We start from the raw sequence: 19,733 nt of genomic DNA, 5'->3' as shown, positions 1-19,733 counted from the left end.
TCTAATAATTAAAATTAGAAATATAAGCTTCAATGACTTAAGAATTAAGAATTTGACTAAATCAACATTTTAAATCAAAGCCAAATGTGACTGCTGGGTGACTGTTACATTTAGGATTGTCTCTTTATCTCACATTTTATGTGAAACAAATGCAAAATGAATGAGTAGTTGGAGCACAGAAAACATAGAGAAAGTAGCATCAGAGTGACTATGTAATTCAAGTATGAGGGAGGATTCTGAAGGAATGAGATCAAATGTAGAAGCCATGTATAAAAAAAGGATCATGTGACTACATAAGAATAAAAATAGTTAAAAAATATATTTATGAGAAAGAACTAATGAATTAACTACTAAAACAGTAAACAATCTAATAAAAATCTATTAAACAAGAATAAGAAGTTTCTCAAAGAAGAAATGCAACTGACCAGAACATATTTTAAAATTACATCATTTCCAATAATAAAATACCAGCTAACACGTATATTTATCTGTTTCATGATCAAACTTCTATTTAAAGTTATTTACAAACTATTGTCTCATTTAGATTTGGGAAAAACATACTTTCATCATCCACTGATAAATACTGATATTATATTGCTATGAGAAGATATAATATTAATATGAAATTGATGTAGCATGAAAGATAACTTGATACTGAAAATACAAGCATTATGAAATTGCCTATTTCATTGTTGGAAATGGTATTTCCAACAAAAAAATACCCTGGTCTGGATGGCTTCACACCAGAATTTTATCAAACCTCCAAAGAAGAGCTTATTCCTATATTGCAGAAATTATTCCAAAAAAATTGAGAAGGAAGAAATCTTCCCCAACACGTTCTATGAAGCAAACATCACTCTTGATACCAAAACCAGGAAAAGACCCAACTAAAAAGGAGAATTTCAGACCAATTTCACTAACGAATATAGATGCGAAAATTCTCAACAAAATCTTAGCCAACAGATTACAGCTTATCATCAAAAAAGTCATACATCATGATCAAGTTGGTTTCATCCCAGGGATGCAAGGCTGGTTTAATATATGCAAGTCTATAAACGTTATTCACCGTATCAACAGAAGTAAAACTAAAAACTATATGATCCTCTCAATAGATGCAGAAAAAGCATTCAACAAAATCCAGCATCCTTTTCTAATTAGAACACTGAGGAGTATAGGCACTGATGGCACAATCCTGAAACTGATCGAAGCTATTCACGACAAACCCACAGCTAATATTTTACTAAATGAAGTAAAACTGAAAGCTTTTCTCTTAGAACTGGAACCAGACAAGGTTGTCCTCTGTCAGCATTACTATTCAACATAGTGCTGGAAGTTCTAGCCAATACAATTAGACAAGACAGGAAAATAAAGGGCATCCAAATCAAAGCAGAGGAAGTCAAACTCTCCCTCTTTGCTGATGATATGATCTTATACTTAGAGAACCCTAAAGATTCAACCACAAGACTCTTGGAAGTCATTAAAAAATACAGTAATGTTTCAGGATATAAAATCAATGTCCACAAGTCAGTTGCTTTTCTATACGCCAACAACAGCCAAGATGAGATGTTAATTAAAGACATAACTCCCTTCACCATGGCCCCAAAGAAAAATGAATACTTAGAAATATACTTTTTTTGTTTTTTAGAGACAAAGTCTCACTTTGTCACCCTCAGTACAGTGCTGTGCCATCACAACTCACAGCAACCTCCAGCTCTTGGGCTTAGGTGATTCTCTTGCCTCAGCCTCCCCAGTAGCTGGGACTACAGGCACCCACCACAACACCCGCCTATTTATTTTTGTTGTTGCAGTTTGGCCAGGGCCATGTTTGAACCTGCCACCCTTGGTATATGGGGCCGGCGCCCTACTCACTGAGCCATAGGTACTTAACAAAAGAGGTAAAGGACCTCTATATGAAAATTATTTAACCTTAAGAAAGGAAATAGCAGAGGACCTTAACAAATAGAAGAACATACCATGCTCATGGCTGAGAAGAATCAACATTGTTAAAATGTCTATACTTCCCAGAGCAATTTACTGATTCAATGTCATCCCTGTTAAAATACCAACATCCTATTTTCAAGATTTGCAAAAAATGATTCTGTGTTTTGTATGGAACCAGAAAAAAAAACCATATAGCTAAGGCAGTTCTTTGTAATAAAAACAAAGCCAGGGGTATCACCATACCAGATTTTAGGCTGTATTACATGGCTATAGTGGTCAAGACAGCATGGTACTGGCACAAAATAGAGATATAGACATTTGGAATCAAATAGAAAACCAGGAAATGAAATCAACAACTTACAGCCACCTAATCTTCGATAAACCAAACAACAGCATCCACTGGGAGAAAGATTCCCTATTCAATAAATGGTGTTGGGAGAACTGGATACCCACATGTAAAAGACCCACACCTTTCTCCACTCACAAAAATTGATTCAAGATGGATAAAGGACTTAAATTTAAGGCATGAACAATAAAAGTCCTCAAAGAAAGAACAGGAAAAACACTGGAAGATATCGGCCTGGGGAAAGATTTTATGAGGAAGCCTGCCATGGCAATAGCAACAACAGCAATAATAAACAAATGGGATTTAATTAAATTGAAAAGTTTCTATACAGCCCAGGAGACAACAACCAAAGCAAACAGACAACCTACCCAATGGGAAAGGATATTTGTATATTTTGAATCAGACAAACACTTAATAACCGGGATCTATTCAGAACTTCAATTAATTCACAAGAAAAATACCAACAACCCCATACATCAATGGGGAAGAGAGATGAATAGAATCTTCTCCAAAGATGACAGATGCATGGCCAACAATCATATGAAAAAATGCTCATCATCCTTAATTATTAGAGAAATGCATATGAAAACCACCGGAGATATCACCTAACCCCAGCGAGAATGGCCTATATTCCAAAATCTCAAAACTGCCGATGCTGGCATGGTTGTGGTGAGAAAGGAACACTTTTACACTGCTGGTGGGACTGCAAACTAATACAACCATTTTGGAAGGAAGTATGGAGAAACCTCAGAGAACTCAACCTACACCTCCCGTTTGATCCTGCAATCCCATTACTGGGCATCTACCCAGAAGACACCTGTTCTAGGCTGTTTATCACAGTCCAGTTTACAATTGCCAAAACGTGGAAACACCTAAATGTCCTTCAACCCAGGAATGGCTCAGTAAGCTGTGGCTGGCATATGTATACAATGGGATATTATTCAACCATAAAAAAATGGAGATTTTTCAGCATTTGTACTAACCTGGATGGAGGTGGAACACATTATTCTTAGTGAAGCATCACAGGAGTGGAGAAGTATGAATCCTATGTACTCAATTTTGATTTGAAGACAATTAATGACAATTAATGACTTGGTGGGGCCTGAGGGAAGGGGAGAGCAGACAGAGAAGGAGGGAAGGGCTGAGGGAAAGGAAAAAAAGAAAAAAAATCAACAAGAAAAGAAAAGAAAATAGTGACTAATCTTTACATAAATTGGTTTTAATTTTGACCAAAGTATATTACTTAAACATTAATTTTTAACTCGACATGTTAACATGTTGTTTAGGATATTATATCCTCATTTATAAGTGACATATGTTTGTAATTTCTCCTTTATAATAATATATTTTCTCCAACTTTAATATCAGGGGTACCCAGATCAAGTAGAATTAATTTGATGTATTTCTTCTTTTTCTGTTGTCTACAAGACTTAGCATGATCTGTTTTTTTAAATTCTTTTACTTCTATTTATAAATATTGGTTGTTTATTTTTTGATACTTAAAAAAAAAGTTAACTGATGACTTCATACTGCATCTCAGAGTCAAAGCATTCTATAATAGACATACCCTTATTTGACAATGTGAATGTTACTTTCTTTGCATTATTATTATTATTGCTTAATATTTTGATGTAGCAGATGTCTGATTCTTTTTCTGAATGTATTTATGTTTGTTTGTCCTTTACAAGGTTTTTGTTTCTAATAAAAAAAAATATTTATGAGAAAGAACTAATAAATTAACTACTAAAATAGGAATCAATCTAATAGAAAAATCTATTAAACAAGAATAAGAAGTTTCTCAAAGAAGAAATGCAATTGACCAGAACACATATTTTAAAATTACATCATTTCCAATAATGAAAATACCAGCTAAAACGTATATTATCTGTTTCATGATCAAACTTCTATTTAATGTTATTTAAAAACTATTGTCTTATTTAGATTTGGGAAAAACATACTTTCATCTACTGATAAATACTGATATTACATTACTATAAGAAGATATAATATTAATATGAAATTGATGTAGTATGAAAGATAATACTGAAAATACAAGCATTATGAAATTGCCTATTACTTTGTCTTATATCTTCACTGAAGAAATTTTCAGAACAGAAGTAAAATTATACCAACTGTCTAGCTATAAGTATGTCTCATCAAAATATTGTAGATAAGAAAGGAAAAAAATGAATAATTGGTAAATCAAATCAATAGAGTAGAATACTACATAGTACTTTAAAATGATGCTTTAAAAGCACATTCGTTGATATGATATACCAGCAGTGCCTTAAAATACTAAGGAGATATGTTTAAAAAACCCATTTAAGAGTTTAAAATTTTTATTAAAAATATATATAGCAAAATGCCAGCAATTGTACATGATGTTAAAAATGGTGCTATGAAACTAATTTATGGCTTTCATATGAAAGCTATAAACCCAGTTATAACCTAAGAATATGGGAAGGGGAGGGTGAGGGGAAGGAAGGGGAGGATGGGCGGCGGGAGGGTGATTGGTGGGATTACACCTATGGTGCATCTTACAAGGGTACACGTGAAACTTACTAAATATAGAATATAAATGTCTTAACACAATAACTAAGAAAACGCCGGGAAGGCTATGTTAACCAGTGTGATGAAAATATGTCAAATGGTATATAAAACCAGTGTATGGTGCCCCATATTTGCATTAGTGTACACAGCTATGATTTAATAAAACAAATAATAATAAAGAAAAATAAAAATAAATACATTTGCACTTAGGAGCGATTATTATTTACTTTGTTTTCTTCTTCTGTTTTTTGTTTGTTTGTTTAAGAGACAGGACCTGGGTATGTTGCCCAGGCTGGAGTGCAGGCATGGCCATAACTTACTGTAACCTTGAACACCGGGGTTCAATTGAGCCTCCAGCCTCAGCCTCCCAAAATGCTGGAATTACAGAGGCCTGACCTCTTCTTTAACTTACCTTGAGATTTTTTTTTTTCTGTTATGGATAATTTCTACTCATAAACTTTTGAGGTTATTCTTAAAATAATAAATATGGATTTGAATCATTTTGTGCCGCTTTGACTAGTATCTTACTTTTCAACTTCACTTTCCACATCTTTAAAATAGAATTAAAAATACCCATCAGCTGTTGTTTTGAGGATCATATACTATAAGGAATATTTTAAAAGAGCAGTCATGCATCACTTAGTGACAGAAATACATTTTGAGAAATGTGTCCTTAGGCAATTTTGTTGCTGTACAAACATCATAGAGTGTACATACACAAATCTAGATGGTATGCTCTATTACACAGCTAGGCGATATTATACGGCCTATCACTCCTAGGCTATAAACTTGTACAGTATGTTACTGTACCGAATCCTGCAGGCAATTGTCCCACACTGGTGTCTGGTGTCTCTAAACAGAAAAGGTGCTGTAAAACTATGGTGTTATAATCTGGTGGGACCGCTGTTGTATATGAAGTCTGTTGTTGACCAAAATGCGATGTGGTACATGACCGTAATACAGTTCTTCGTTGCTTCCTAAGAAATTTTTCTTGGATGGCATTTCTAAGCTATAGCATTTCAAAGCTATTTTTTTTTTCCAAGTTTATATTTTCACAAATTCTGACAATCTCAACAGTCATAGTAGCAGAAGTGTCAAAAGTTGTCCCTCATAATCTCTCATTTTTCTGATTTTCCCATGTGAACACATGATCCCCCCAGTGAAAATCCAGTTTAGGGGTGTGGGCTCAATTACTGGGTTCTGAAGGCCGAGAGCTTGGATGTGCAGCCACCTGGGAGGAAGTGTAGAGACATGAGATCAGCACTGGAGATTTCTACTCTTGTTAGAAATATTTTGCATCTTGGTACAGCTGTTCCTTAATATTCTTAAGGAATTGACTCCAGGATCCATTGTGGATACCAAAATCCATGGACGAAGGAGGCCCTTATATACAAGGTGCAGTGTTTGCACATAAGCTATGCACATCCTCCTGTATACACTAAATCATCTCTAGTCACTTATCACACCTAATTCCACGTGAATGCTATGGATATTGCTGCGATACTGCATTGCTTTGTTATTTGAATTATTGTATTATTATTTGTATTGTTTTTTTTTCCCAAATATTTTCAATCTGTGGTTGGTGGAATTTGTGGATATGGATCTCAAGGTGGCTGACTTCACTGCCCACAGCACCGAGACTGTTTCTACAGAAGCTTTGGGCCTTGCTCCCAGTTCTGACAGCAGGATGTGAGGAACAAGAGGAAGCAGAAACACATCTTACCATTTTCTTGGCCCAGATGACACATTTGCAGTCTTCACCAATCTGTTCCTGATTAATAATAAATATCTACCGAGTGCTCACTGTGTCCCCACTAAGATCATTGCATTTTACAATCTTCTCCAGTCCATTTTACCAGTGAGAAGGCACGCTCAGAAAAGTCAAATAATCTCCTCACAGTAACACGGCAAGTACATTGTTTGAACAAAACTCTCCCGCCCTGATTCTAAAGGCCCGCTGGAGTAACCTCCTTTGTCTCTTTCCCCCTGACATTTTATCTTTCTCTCTTCACCTTTTTGGAATATAGAGCAATGTTTGTATCTTCACGGGCCTGAGCTTTGGGCAGTGCCATAAAATGCCACTCCTGAGACTCCTGCATCAGACTTACTAGAAAATGCTACATTGCCTGTCCTGGGCTCACATCCCTCTGCCTAATTGTAAATTACTGACCATCATTCAAGGTTGGCGTTTCTCATGAATTATGACCTGTCAGTGTCTAACCATAAGTGACAAGTTCCTTATCCCTTCCTCTCTGATACCTGATAGCACAGCCCAGTAAAATTGGGTAGACTTGTTTTCTGGAGTAAGTCAGGTGAGCATTGCCTCTCACCCCACCTACACTTGTCCCTTTAGAAGGTCAAGATGAGCTCCCTCAAGTGACCACTAGTTCTCTGAATAGTTGGTCCTAGGTATAGGTATAGTGTTAGTGGCAGTGCTTCAGAGAAACAGAACTTCTAGGATGTGTGTGTGTGTGTGTGTGTGTGTGTGCATAGATACATATACAAAGTGAGAAACTGGCTCATTGGATGATGGAGAAGGAGAAGTTTCATGATCTGCTATGTGTAAGCTGGAGACCCAGCAAAGCTGGTGATGCAGTTCAGTCTAAATCTGAAGGGCTCAGAACCAGGGGAGCTGGTAGTATCTTAACCTGAGAACAGGAAATGACAAACGTCCAGCTCAAGTCATTAGGCAGAAGGAATAAATTCTTGTTTCCTTGGCCTATTTTTCTATGTAGTCCCTCAACAGATTTGATGACGCCCACCCACATCCAGCAGGGTAATGTCCTTTAGGGAGTTGACGGATTTAAATGCTAATCTCACCCATAAACAACCCCACAGGCCCAATCAGAAATCACATTTAGGTAAATACCTGGGCACCTAAGTGATCCAGTGAAACTGAAATACAAAATTAATTATCACATTTCCCATATGAATTAGAAAAAGAACAATCCAATCGTGGGCTTTGAAGGTGAGTCTCTTTCACTAGCTCTGCAATATTGGGCCAGTTTGTTCATTTCCCTCATCTTTAACTTACATTTAAAATAAAGATAAGAAAATGGTGAAAAAGAGATCAACTGTTTAAGGTCCTCAACAAGAAATATTCAGTAAAAGCTAATTCCCTCTTCCCCAACCTCTATATACTAATCATTAACATTTATCTTCCTTAAATACATGAATTCAAACAAAATAGCATTTTGTTAAATAGACAAACTGATGATTGTTTTTTAACATGTATGTCCGCAAGATGAGTTAATGGGCACCAATCCTTTCTCTTATCAGCTAAGATTATTACAACAAAGTAGATTTCTTTACTTAGCCTTCAGAATTCAGTATGTCAAAACTGCCCAGTGAATGAGGTTTGTGACTCTTTGCTTTACACAGTTATCACATACCCATCTCGCTAAAAAGAATCCTGCAAATCATTACCCTAAAGAAAAGCTTATCCAGGCTCGGTGCCCGTTGCTCAGTGGTTAGGGCACCGGCAACATACACCAGGGCTGGCAGGTTCAAACCCTGCCCGGGCCTGCTAAACAATGACAGCTATAACAAAAAAAAAAAAAATAAAGCCAGGCACTTTGGCATGGGCCTGTAGTCCCAGCTACTTGGGAGGCTGAGGCAAGAGAATCACTTAAGCCTAAGAGTTTGAGATTGCTGTGAGCTGTGACAGCATAAAAACTCTACAGAGGGTGACAAAATGAGACTCAGCCTCCAAAAAAGAAAAAAAGAAAGAAAAGAAAAGGTTATCTATTTCCAACTATTATTTCTCATCTTCCCATCATGAACACAGAGGAGAAATGCACATAGCAGGGCCCCCATACACACAAACACATATATGAATATATATGTCATAAACAGGGGAAATGGTCCCAATGAAATCCTGCAAAACTATACTTTACATACATATAAATAGAGCATTTTTCTGCTGAGACATTTTCTTACACTCATTTTTATATTATTATTTTATGAAAGCAAAGCGAGTAATGCATAAGATTTGTTAACGATCTATATTTTCTTTTGCAGCTTTTCATCTTTCATACTCTGTCTTGCTTAGAGGAATTGTAGGGATGAGTGGACAAAGAACTTCCCTTTCTCCTTTTAGAATATCTTACTAATAGAAGTTTCTGTTTTCTAAATGGATTTGAGCAGTCTGCAAAGTAGTGAAACATGTTCATGTAACTATGAGACCCGAGGACAAAGGTTTGTATACATGTGTCCACCAAGCTCATGAAAGATACGTGAATTGTCTAGCAGGATTAAGAAATGAGAGAGACGTGGCGCCTGTGGCTCAAGGAGTAGGGCGCCGGTCCCAAATGCCAGAGATGGTGGGTTCAAACCCAGCCCCGGCCAAAATAAAAACCACACACACACAAAAAAAAAGAAGGTAGGGCGGCACCTGTGGCTCAAGGAGTAGGGTGCCGGTCCCATATGCCGGAGGTGGCGGGTTCAAATCCAGCCCTGGCCAAAAACCACAAAAAAAAAAAAATGAGAGAGACATTTTAGAATTTCAGCTTAGAGTTATTTCCAAGCTCTGTCATGCGTTCACTCTCTCTGCACCAGCAGTGACTACCTATGGAATGCACACTGTTGTGACAACGGCACATGAAAGTTGACAGTAACACGAGATCTCTCTTTTGATGTATTTTCAATTTAATAGGAAAGTGGAAAATGGTTGATGCACATGTAAATATAAAATGTAAGAAATGTGAGCTGTTAATGTGATTTTTAAATGAGAATTAGTATAGTCACCTTGGAAAGCATTTATTATAATGTGTCCATTGCAAAATATATTTTGGAAATTTCACGAGCTATGTGAGGACATCTGTTTCGTTACATTTGATTTACAACTTACTTTTATCCAATTATGCAGCTTGACCACCTACATCCTTAGCAGAATTAGTTTTAAATAATTTTAGCTGCCTCCAAAGCTTAAATATACTATCTAAAATGTTTAGCAATATTGACATGCCAAAAAATGTCTGCAAAATACTAGATACAGTATTGTTAAGCTCTCAATTTTCATCAATTTACTCTGTAGAAGATTCAGTGCAATCCTAATTAAGATGCTCATTCACGGTTTAAAATAGATACTGGCAAGGTGATTCTAAAATTAATAGGGAAAATTGTGACTATTCTAATTTTGTTAAAATAATTTTGAAAAAAGAACAACAAATTGGAGGATACAGACTATCCAATACCAAGACTTACTATAAATCTACAATAATTAACAAGTATTATTTTGGCAAAAGGATAGCAATTAGCATGAGATAGCAGATAGGAACTCAAATAGTTATACACTTTAATTAACAAATTTGTGATAAAATGAAAAAGGCAAATATAAATGAATATAAAAGTAGGATAAGCCAAGAAAACGTCCAAGAATGATTAATGACAGGGAATTAAAAATATGAGAAAAAGGTAAAAGAGATGAAGATTTGATTAGGATATCCCAAATCTTTAGATAAGTATGTCCAGTTAAAGGAGTCAAAAATACACAAGAGAAGAACAATCCATAAGACGATATAAAAAATTTCCTTTGAGTGAAAAGAATGTTCATAATAAAATGGCCCATCAAGGGATGAATGTAATAAAAAGGACCCACATAGAGAAGGAAAATGAAATATTCATAAACAAATAATCGATGGATTCTATTTAGAAATTATTGATTTACTTTTGCTGACGTGGATGAGAATGTAGCTCTCTTACACTGCCCGTCCACCCCAAACTCCCCAAATTGTTGAAACAGTACTTCCCACACAAATAAAATGCCCACATGAATATCATCATCCAAATCTTCCAGCGCTGTCATCCTTCTATACTTGGGTAGCCCTTTTTTCACTTTAACTTCCTTTTGCCTTTTTCACTTTGAATATCTTAAGGGTGTGTATTAGTGTGTGTGTGTGTGTGTGTGTGTATTTACTTTTGGAAACATTTCTATTGCTCTATCATATCAATTATCTTTCTGTTTCCTTCTATTGCAGGAGATGGCCAGTGAGAACTCTCTGCTGTCACGTTGTCCATTTGTGCTGGTTATTTCCAGACTTGTTACGTTGAATCAATCTATCAGGAAGGGATCTATTTGTTACCCGAACCCCAAGTTTTTCACATTCTCTGTTACCTCCTTATTCTGTTATTACACCCCCTGTGGTAAATTTCTTAGAACGTATCAATGACAGGTAAAAGTTTGTACCATTATATTTTGGGAAATGCCTTTATTATACTTTATTATTTCACTCTATTTTCAAGGGTATCAAGGACTGACTATAAAATTCTAGGTTGAAGTTATTTTTTCCTCAAAATTCTAAAAGCAATTGCTATGAACTGAAAGTTTGTGTACCTTTCCAAATCTCCTATGTTGAAAGTTTAATTTCCATTGTTACGGTGTTTGGAGTGGAGACTTGGGGAGGTAATTTTGTCATGGGATTGTCTCCCCCTCCCCTTCTCCTCTCTCCCTCCCCTCCCTTGTTTCCCATCCCCTCCCCCTCCCTCCCTCTTTCCCCCTCCTTTAGTAGAATCCAATCACCCTCTCACCATGATCTTGGAACTCCTAGGCTCCAGAACTAAGGGAAATAAATTATTATTGAAGCCACCCAGTTGATGGTATTCCTTTATAGTCTCCCAGGCAGAATAAGATAGTAATGTTCATTTTCTTTAAAGTAGCCATTACTGCTGTCAAATCATCTCACGTTCTTATTATTATTTCTCTTTATATCTCATTTCTTTTCTTTTTTTTCCCCTTGGCTTTTGTCAAGAAACTCAACTCTAATTTTCAGAATTTTTTGGCTGGTATGATACATGTCTCTTTTCACTCAGTTTGCTGGGCACTTGAGAGATCTATTCAATCATTAGATGTGCATGTATCTTAAATGTTCTTTGACTATCTGATTCTCACCCTCTGGAGTTATTATTGGTCTGATAGTGAATCTCTTATTTTAACCATCTGCATTTTATTATGTTCATTTTATAAATTCTGTCTTATTCCCTCAAGATTTTGAAAATTATTTAAACTGCATTTCAGTAAGAATAATTATTTTTATTGAAAAATATTAAGTACAGGGGCAGCACCTGTGGTTCAAGGAGTAGGGTGCCGGCCCCATATGCCAGAGGTGGCGGGCTCAAACCTGGCCCTGGCCAAAAACAGAAGAAAAAGAAAAAAAGGAAAGAAAAATATTAATTACAAAAATATTAAGTACAAATATTTGTGTTATATGAATACACTGTATAATGCAAAGTCAGAGCTTTCAATGTGCCTGCTACTGGGATAGTGCGCATGCAATTAACAGGTAACTTTTTTATCCCTCATCCTCTCTCACCATGGCCCCTTCTTAGTTTCCAAAGCCCTTTACATATTTCTGTACCAGTGTGTACCTCTCACTTATTAGTGAAAAACGTGGGGTTTCTTTTCCATTCCTGGGATACTCCACATAGGATACTGATCATCAGTTTTAACCAAGTTTACTAAAAATGACATTACTCTATTCCTTTTTATACCTGAGTACTCCATTTATCTACATATACCATATTTTCTTTATCTACTCATGAACTGATGAGCATGAACAATATTTTTGAAATTGTGAATTGGGCTGTGATAAACATTCAAGTGCAGGGGGGTGTCTGTGATAAAATGATTCCTTTTCTTTGGGGTAGCTGCCCAGTAGTGGGATTACTGGATCAAACGGGAGGTCACCTTTTAGCTCTTTGAGAAATTTCTGTACTGTTTTCCATAGGGAAGGTGCTGGTTTTCAGTCTCGTTTACTGTGTACATGCAGACCATCGTCTCTGCATCTCTGCCAGACATCTGTTGTTTTTAGACTTTTTAATTATGGCCATTCTGACAGGAGTTAAGGTGGTATCTCCTTGTGGTTTCAATTCAAGTTTCCCTGACAATTTGTGATATTCAACACTTTTTATAAGATTTGAGGGCATTTTATATTTATTTATTTATTTAAATTTGAGATAGAGTCTCACTCTGTCACCCTGGGTAGAACACTGTGGCATCATAGATCACAGCAATCTCAATCTCTTGGGCTCCAGTGAGCCTCTTACCTCAGTCTCTCATGTAGCTCTGACTACAAGGTGCCTGCCACATTGGCTAGTTTTTCTATTTTTAGTAGGGACAGGGTTTTGCTCTTGCTTAGGCTCATCTCAAACCCCTGAGCTCAAGTGATCCTCCAGCCTTGGTCTCCCAGAATTCTAGAATTATAGGCATGAGCCACCATGCCTGGTCTATCTTCTTTTGAAAAACTTCTTAATGTTTTTTGCCTGCTTTTAGATGGAGTTATGTGTTTTTTCTTGCTTATTTGTTTGGGTTATTTGTAGATTCTGGGTCAGATGTATAGTTTGCAAATATTTTCTCCTTTTCTGTAGGTTGTCTAGTTACTCTGTTGATCATTTCCCTTGCTATGCTGAAATTTTTAGGTTCATTAAGTCCCATTTATTTATTTTTATTGTTTCAATTGTCATTTGGGTCATAAGTCATAAATTCTTTGCCTAGGCAACAAATACATATCATGGGATGGGAGATCTCATCACTGAAGCACAATTTAAATATATCATAGTGGTAGACATGAGGAATACTATGCAGTCATCAGAAAAATTAGAGGACTATTTAAGTATTGACATCAATAATATCTTAAAAAGAACTTTCACACATATTATTCATTCTACAAATATTGTTAATATGTAATATGTTTTAGATACTCTTCTAGTCATTGGGAACACTATATACAAAATCCCTGCCCTGTTAATCAGTGAAAAATTATGTAAAAATTAAGTTGGTGGGAAAGTGTAGAGTAATAATAGAAGAATGAGCAAGAAAGGCCTCTCTGATGTGTTGACATTTAAACATTTATCTGATTGAAATGAAGTTTTAAGTAATATGTATGTCTGAGTATAGGTAGATTCATCCAAACTAGAATATATTTATGTATGAAAATGTGTGTATGAAAATGTATGTTTATTTGTATTTATGATCAAACAAAAGTACAAATCTTTAAGTACATACATAGGTATTGGGAAAGAGAGAAAAAAATATTTATATTTAGCTTCTCAGTGGTAATCAGCATACATTACTCATGTAATTTATTAATCATAGAAAGCCTATGTAAGTAAAGTGATACTTTAAAGCAAATAAAATGGCTCTTAATCACAAAAAATTCATTTGCTTTGTTGCCTTTAAAAAACCCACTAGGCTTATCAAATATCAAATGATGATATGTGGCTGGGTTCATCTCTAGATTCTCTTTTCTGTTCCATATATCTACATCTCTATTTTTATGCCCAGTACCATGCTGTTTTGATCACTAGAGATTTTTACTATAACATGAAGTCTAGTAATGTGATACCTCCTGATTTGTTTTATTTCTAAGTAATGTATTGGTTATTTGAGTTTTTTTTTATTCCATATAAAATGAAGTACTATTTTTTCAAGTTCTTTAAAGTATGACATTGGTGCTCTGATAGGGATTACACTGAATCTGTAGATTGCTTTGGGTACTATGGACATTTTAACTATGTTTATTCTTCCCAGCCATGAGCATAGCACGTTTTACCATTTGTTAACATCTTCAGCTATTTCTTTTCTCAGTGTTTCATAATTCTTATTATAGAAATCTTTCAAGATTCCCTATTTAATAAATGGTGCTGGAAGAACTGGCTAGTGACTTATACAAGACTGAAACTGGACCCTTACCTTTAACCACCAAAAAACAAAACAAACAAACCAACCAAAAAAAAACCCTAATTCTCAGTGGATAAAAGATTTAAATTTAAGACATGAAACTATAAAAACACTTGAAGAGAGTGCAGGGAAAATGTTTGAAGATATTGACCTGGGAAAGTATTTTATGAGGAGGACCTCCCCAGCAATTGAAGCAACACCAAAAATACATTACTGGGATCTGATCAAACTAAAAAGCTTCTGCACAGCTAAGGGCACTGCAAGAAAAGCAAACAGACAGCCTTCAGAATGGGAGAAGATTTTTGCAGGTAATGATTCCGACAAAGGTCTGATAAGTAGAATCTACAGAGAACTCAATCAATAAGAAAAAAACAACCCCATTTCTATGTAGGCAAGAGACTTGAACAGAAACTTCTCTGAAGATGACAGCCAAATGGCCAACAAACACATAAAAAAGTGCTCATCATCTTAATCATCAGAGACATGCAAATCAAAACCACTTTGAGATATCACCTAACACCAGTAAGATCAGCCCACATCACAAACTCCCCATGCAAACTTCAGGCGTTGGTGTGGATGTGGAGAGAAGGGAACACTTCTACACTGCTGGTGTAGGCCTGCAAACTAATACAGTCTTGGGAAAGAAGGATGGAGAATTCTCAAGGAACTAAAATTTGACCTACCGTTTAATCCTGCAATTCTATTACTAGGTATCTACCCAAACGAACAAAAATCATTTTACAAAAATGACATTTGTATTAGAATATTTATTGTAGCCCAATTAATAATTGCCAAGTAGTGGAAGCAGCCTAAATTCCCATCAACCCATGAATGGATTAACAAATTGTGGTATATGTATACCATGGAATACTATGCAGCCATAAAAGAGGAAGACTTTACAACTTTTATGTTTACCTGGATGGAGCTGGAACACAGTCTTTTTAAGTAAAGTATCTCAAGAATGGGAAAAAAAGTATGCAATGTACTTAATACTATTATTAAACCAATATATAATCACTTAGAGATTCATACAAATGATAAAACACAAATATAGTCTCTAAAGAAGGAGGGAGGGGAGAAAGGAGGAGAGGAGAGGGATGGGAGTAGGGCGAGTGGAGGGAGGGTATTTGGTGGGATCTCACCCAATGTGTATAATATAAGGGCACATTTCAAAACACCTAAGAGTATATTATAAATGTCTTAAGTGAGATGATGGTTATGTTAATTTGATTTAAGTATTCCACATTGTATATCAAATCATCACATTGTACCCCATAAATGTATGCAGTGATGATTTGATAAAATTTAAATTTAAAGAAAAAATAAATTAAAAATGTATTTTTAATTAACACTAATTAAAATATATATTTATAGTTCTTTACTTGTTATTACGGGCTCAACATTGATGTTAGTCTTTGCCACAAAACACCACATCAAATGTCATCCAAATTTCCATATGTAAATTCTTTATGACCTTAATTTTTATGGTTTGGTCATCAGCTAAATATATTCTTATTTGATCCTGGCCTGAATAAGGATCATTCTTTTAGTACAGTTTTCTGGTTAATATGTAGCATATGTACTATGTACTATGAGTTCCCTGAATTCCGTCTTCATAAATGAACACAAACAAAGTAAATTACAAATACTTCCCAGATGGGATCACTCTAACCCAAGGACTACCTTCCTTTTTCTTGATGTTTACCTGCAATAAAGGGGGTCGATAATAATAACTCACTTGGGTGGCACCTGTTGCTCTAAGGGGTAGGGCGCCGGCCCCATATGCCAGAGGTGGCGGGTTCAAACCCAGCCTCGGCTCCCCTCAAAAAAAGAAAAAATAATAATAATAATAACTCACTTGTATTTTTAAAAGTCTTTTCTTTGCTATGTTCATTCTAATTTTGAGTTTTTTTAGGTTTGTATTATTTTATTCTTTCATAGTCAACATTCTTGTAAAATTAATTTTTGATGTAGCAAAACCTGTACATAATTAATGTATAAAATATGTGAATTTGATGATATATACCCATGAAACAATTGCCACAATCTGTGACATAAAACTATTTACTACCTGCAAAAATTTCTTCTGCCTTATTTATTATTATTTGTGATGGGAAGACTGCATAAAGTCTATCCTTCTAGCACATACCTGTATATAATACAGTATTGCTAACTTTAGTTACTGTGATATACAGTACAACGCGGACTTATTTATTTTCTATCAATGAAAGAGACACTTTAACTACTACCTCCCCCAGGTCCAGTTCCAGGCATCCACCATTCCACCTCAGTGTCTATGGGTTTGATGATCACATAAATGGTATCATGTAGTATTTACCCTTCTGTGTCTGGCTTATTTCACTTAGCATAATGTCCTCTTAGTCTTATCCATGTTGTTGTAAATGACAAGATCTCTTTTATCTCCCCAGACTTATTGAGCCATAATTAAGAAATAAACATTACATATACTTAAGGTATACAGTGTGCTGTTGTGAGGTCTCATATTATTATATTACTATTTCCCTCTTCATATCTGCCAATGTTTGCTTTATACATAATAATTAGATGCTTTGACGTTGGGCACATGTTAGAACCTCCTGTTGAATTGATGGTCTTATCACTATGTAAAGTCCTTTGTTGTCTCTTGTGATATATTTTTACTTAAAGTCAACTTTGTCTGATATAAGTATATCCACCCCTAATGTTTTCTGGTTATTATATACATGGAATTTCTTTTCACATTCCTTCATTTTTAGATCATGGGTACTTAGATCAAAGCAGATCTCTTGTAGACAACATACAGTCAGATTATTCCTTTTTAAAAAAATTCTATCCACAGCTCCGTCTTTTAATTGGTGAAGTTTAATCCTTTATGTTTAAGATAATTAATATGTTACAACTTATTCTGTTAATTGTTTTCTATTTTGCAATACTTTTGTTCCCTCTTCCATGCTTAAAGTCTTCCTTTGTCATTTAATAATTTTTTTAAGTGATGTACTTTCATTTATTTTTGTTTTTTTGTATTTGCAGTAGGTTTTTTCTTTGTGGTTATTATGAATGTTGCAGAGAAACTTCTTATTTTTATAATAGACTATTTTTAGCTGATAAAAACTTAATTTCAATGCATGCAAAAATTCAATACTTTATCCCAATACATACACTATATGCCATTAATGTCAGAATTTACATTTTGTTCTATTTTGAATCAACTAATTAATTATTTCACTTATATTTTTGTCATAATTTTGTCTTCATATTTTTATACCAGGTTTAAAAGTCATTTACATATCTTGTATACAGTATCATATTACTCTATTTTCATCCATATAATTAATTGTATCAGACACATTTATACACTTACATGCTTTTAGGTTGTTGTTTAGGGGCCTTGGTTTCAGCTTGAAGAATCCCCTTTAGCACTTTCTGTAAAGCAGGTCTAGCGGTGACAAATGCCCTGGGTGGTGTTTGTTTTTCTTTTTTGGAAAGATGAAATATCTCTATATGGCCCAAACTGGTCTCAAGCTCCTGGGTTCAAGCATTTCTCCTGCCTTAGCCTCTCAAATAGATAGGACTACAAGGTACACTCCTATGCCTGGCTTTCTCCTTCATTTATTTTAAAGGTCATTTTTGCTGGGTATTATATTTCTGTTAAAGACCTCGGGTCTGTAAGTTTTCTGCTTTAAAAATCCACTAATAGTCTTGGGGAGAGCCAGCCAGCCGCGTCTCCGCCAGCATCTGCCGCGGCCGCGTTTGCCCAAGCCCTGGGACGGACCGACGGGCCGATCTCCCAGCGCACGGACGCTGGAGCTCACTTTGTGCTTGGGGCCGGCTTCGGCGGGGCACGGACTTCTGGTGCGCGGCTCCCCTGCCCGCTCGCGGCCACCCCGGCTCCGGTGGCCTCGGCGCGCGAGGGGCTGAGGTGCGGAAGCCGCTCTCCACCGGTTGGTCTGGCGCGGCTGAGCCCCCGCTCCCCTCCAGGCTGCTCCGAGCGACCGTGCTTCGGGGCTTCAAACTTGGGCTGCCGGGGCAAGTGCCTTCATGAACCCAGAGGATGTCCGGGAAGCACTACAAGGGTCCTGAAGTCAGTTGTTGCATCAAATACTTCATATTTGGCTTCAATGTCATATTTTGGCCGTGTTTTAAAGCAAGTGTTTGAGTGGGCAGTAAAAGAGTCCCAACCCCAAAGAGGATTCTGAGTATCGGATCGGGCGGAGCAAGATGGCAGCGAGTAACAGCTTCCTTGCATCTGGGCACCGTGAGTCTGGGGAGATAGGACTCCAGGCATCTCTGGCTGCTGGGATCTGCCTATCATCACCCCTGAGAGGATACAGGGAGTTAGCGAGAGACTTCTGGACCCCAAGAGGAGGACTAAAACAGTGGGAAACCGGCAAGTGGTCGCGTGTGTTCAATCCGTCTAAACCCGCCCGCAACTGTAAGTTCAGTAGCAGCGAGACTGCAAACCAGAAAGGCCTTACCTGTGAACTGCTTTGGTGTCTTTGGACTTGGCACTCCCTGAACTGCCTTGGGGAGAGCCTGAGCGGGAGTGTGGAGAACTTTGGCCTTTGTCTAAGGCCCCAGTCTGAGCCGCTGAGCCAGACGGAGCTAATAGTGTTTGGCTCTGGGTCACAGGCAGCCATTGTGAGCGATCTGCCCCGGCAAGCTCCGCCCTCAGGGTCGCAGAGCTAGAATTGGGTGGGAGCTGGTAACCCAGCCACCAAGTAGCCTAAGGGTGGGGTCTGAGCCGCCTTGCAGCCCTAACCCTCGGGGGCAGAGGGAGACCAGTTTTGGCACACAGGGTAAGTGGATAGCCACTTCAGCAGTGATTCCAGCGACAAGCACTTCCCTGGGAAAGCTTCTGCTCAACAAGTGAACAAGTTCAAAGAGCCTTTTAAGTGGGCTGAAGAGAGATTTAGGGTGTCTACCTGCTGGGGTTTGAGAAACTAGCAGCTTCCAGTCGTATCAGAACTGTGATTAACATCTCATACCCTAGAAGACCACGTGTTGCCCAGACAATATTCAATAATATATACATACTGCTTTGTTTTTGGTTGTGTTTTTTTTTTTTTTGGTTTGGTTGTTTTTTTTTTGTTTATTTTGATGTTGTAGATTGTTTTGTTTTTTAAGTTCAACCTTTTCCATACAGATCCCTTTTTCTTTCTCAATTTTTCTAGTTTAATTATAATTTCCCATTGCTGCCTTATTTCAAAAATTAGAACTTCA

Source organism: Nycticebus coucang, chromosome 6 (genome assembly GCF_027406575.1).
Source record: "Nycticebus coucang isolate mNycCou1 chromosome 6, mNycCou1.pri, whole genome shotgun sequence".
Lineage (NCBI taxonomy): Eukaryota > Metazoa > Chordata > Mammalia > Primates > Lorisidae > Nycticebus > Nycticebus coucang.
The sequence above is the reverse complement of the archived record's forward strand: the minus strand, read 5'-3'. Positions refer to the sequence as shown.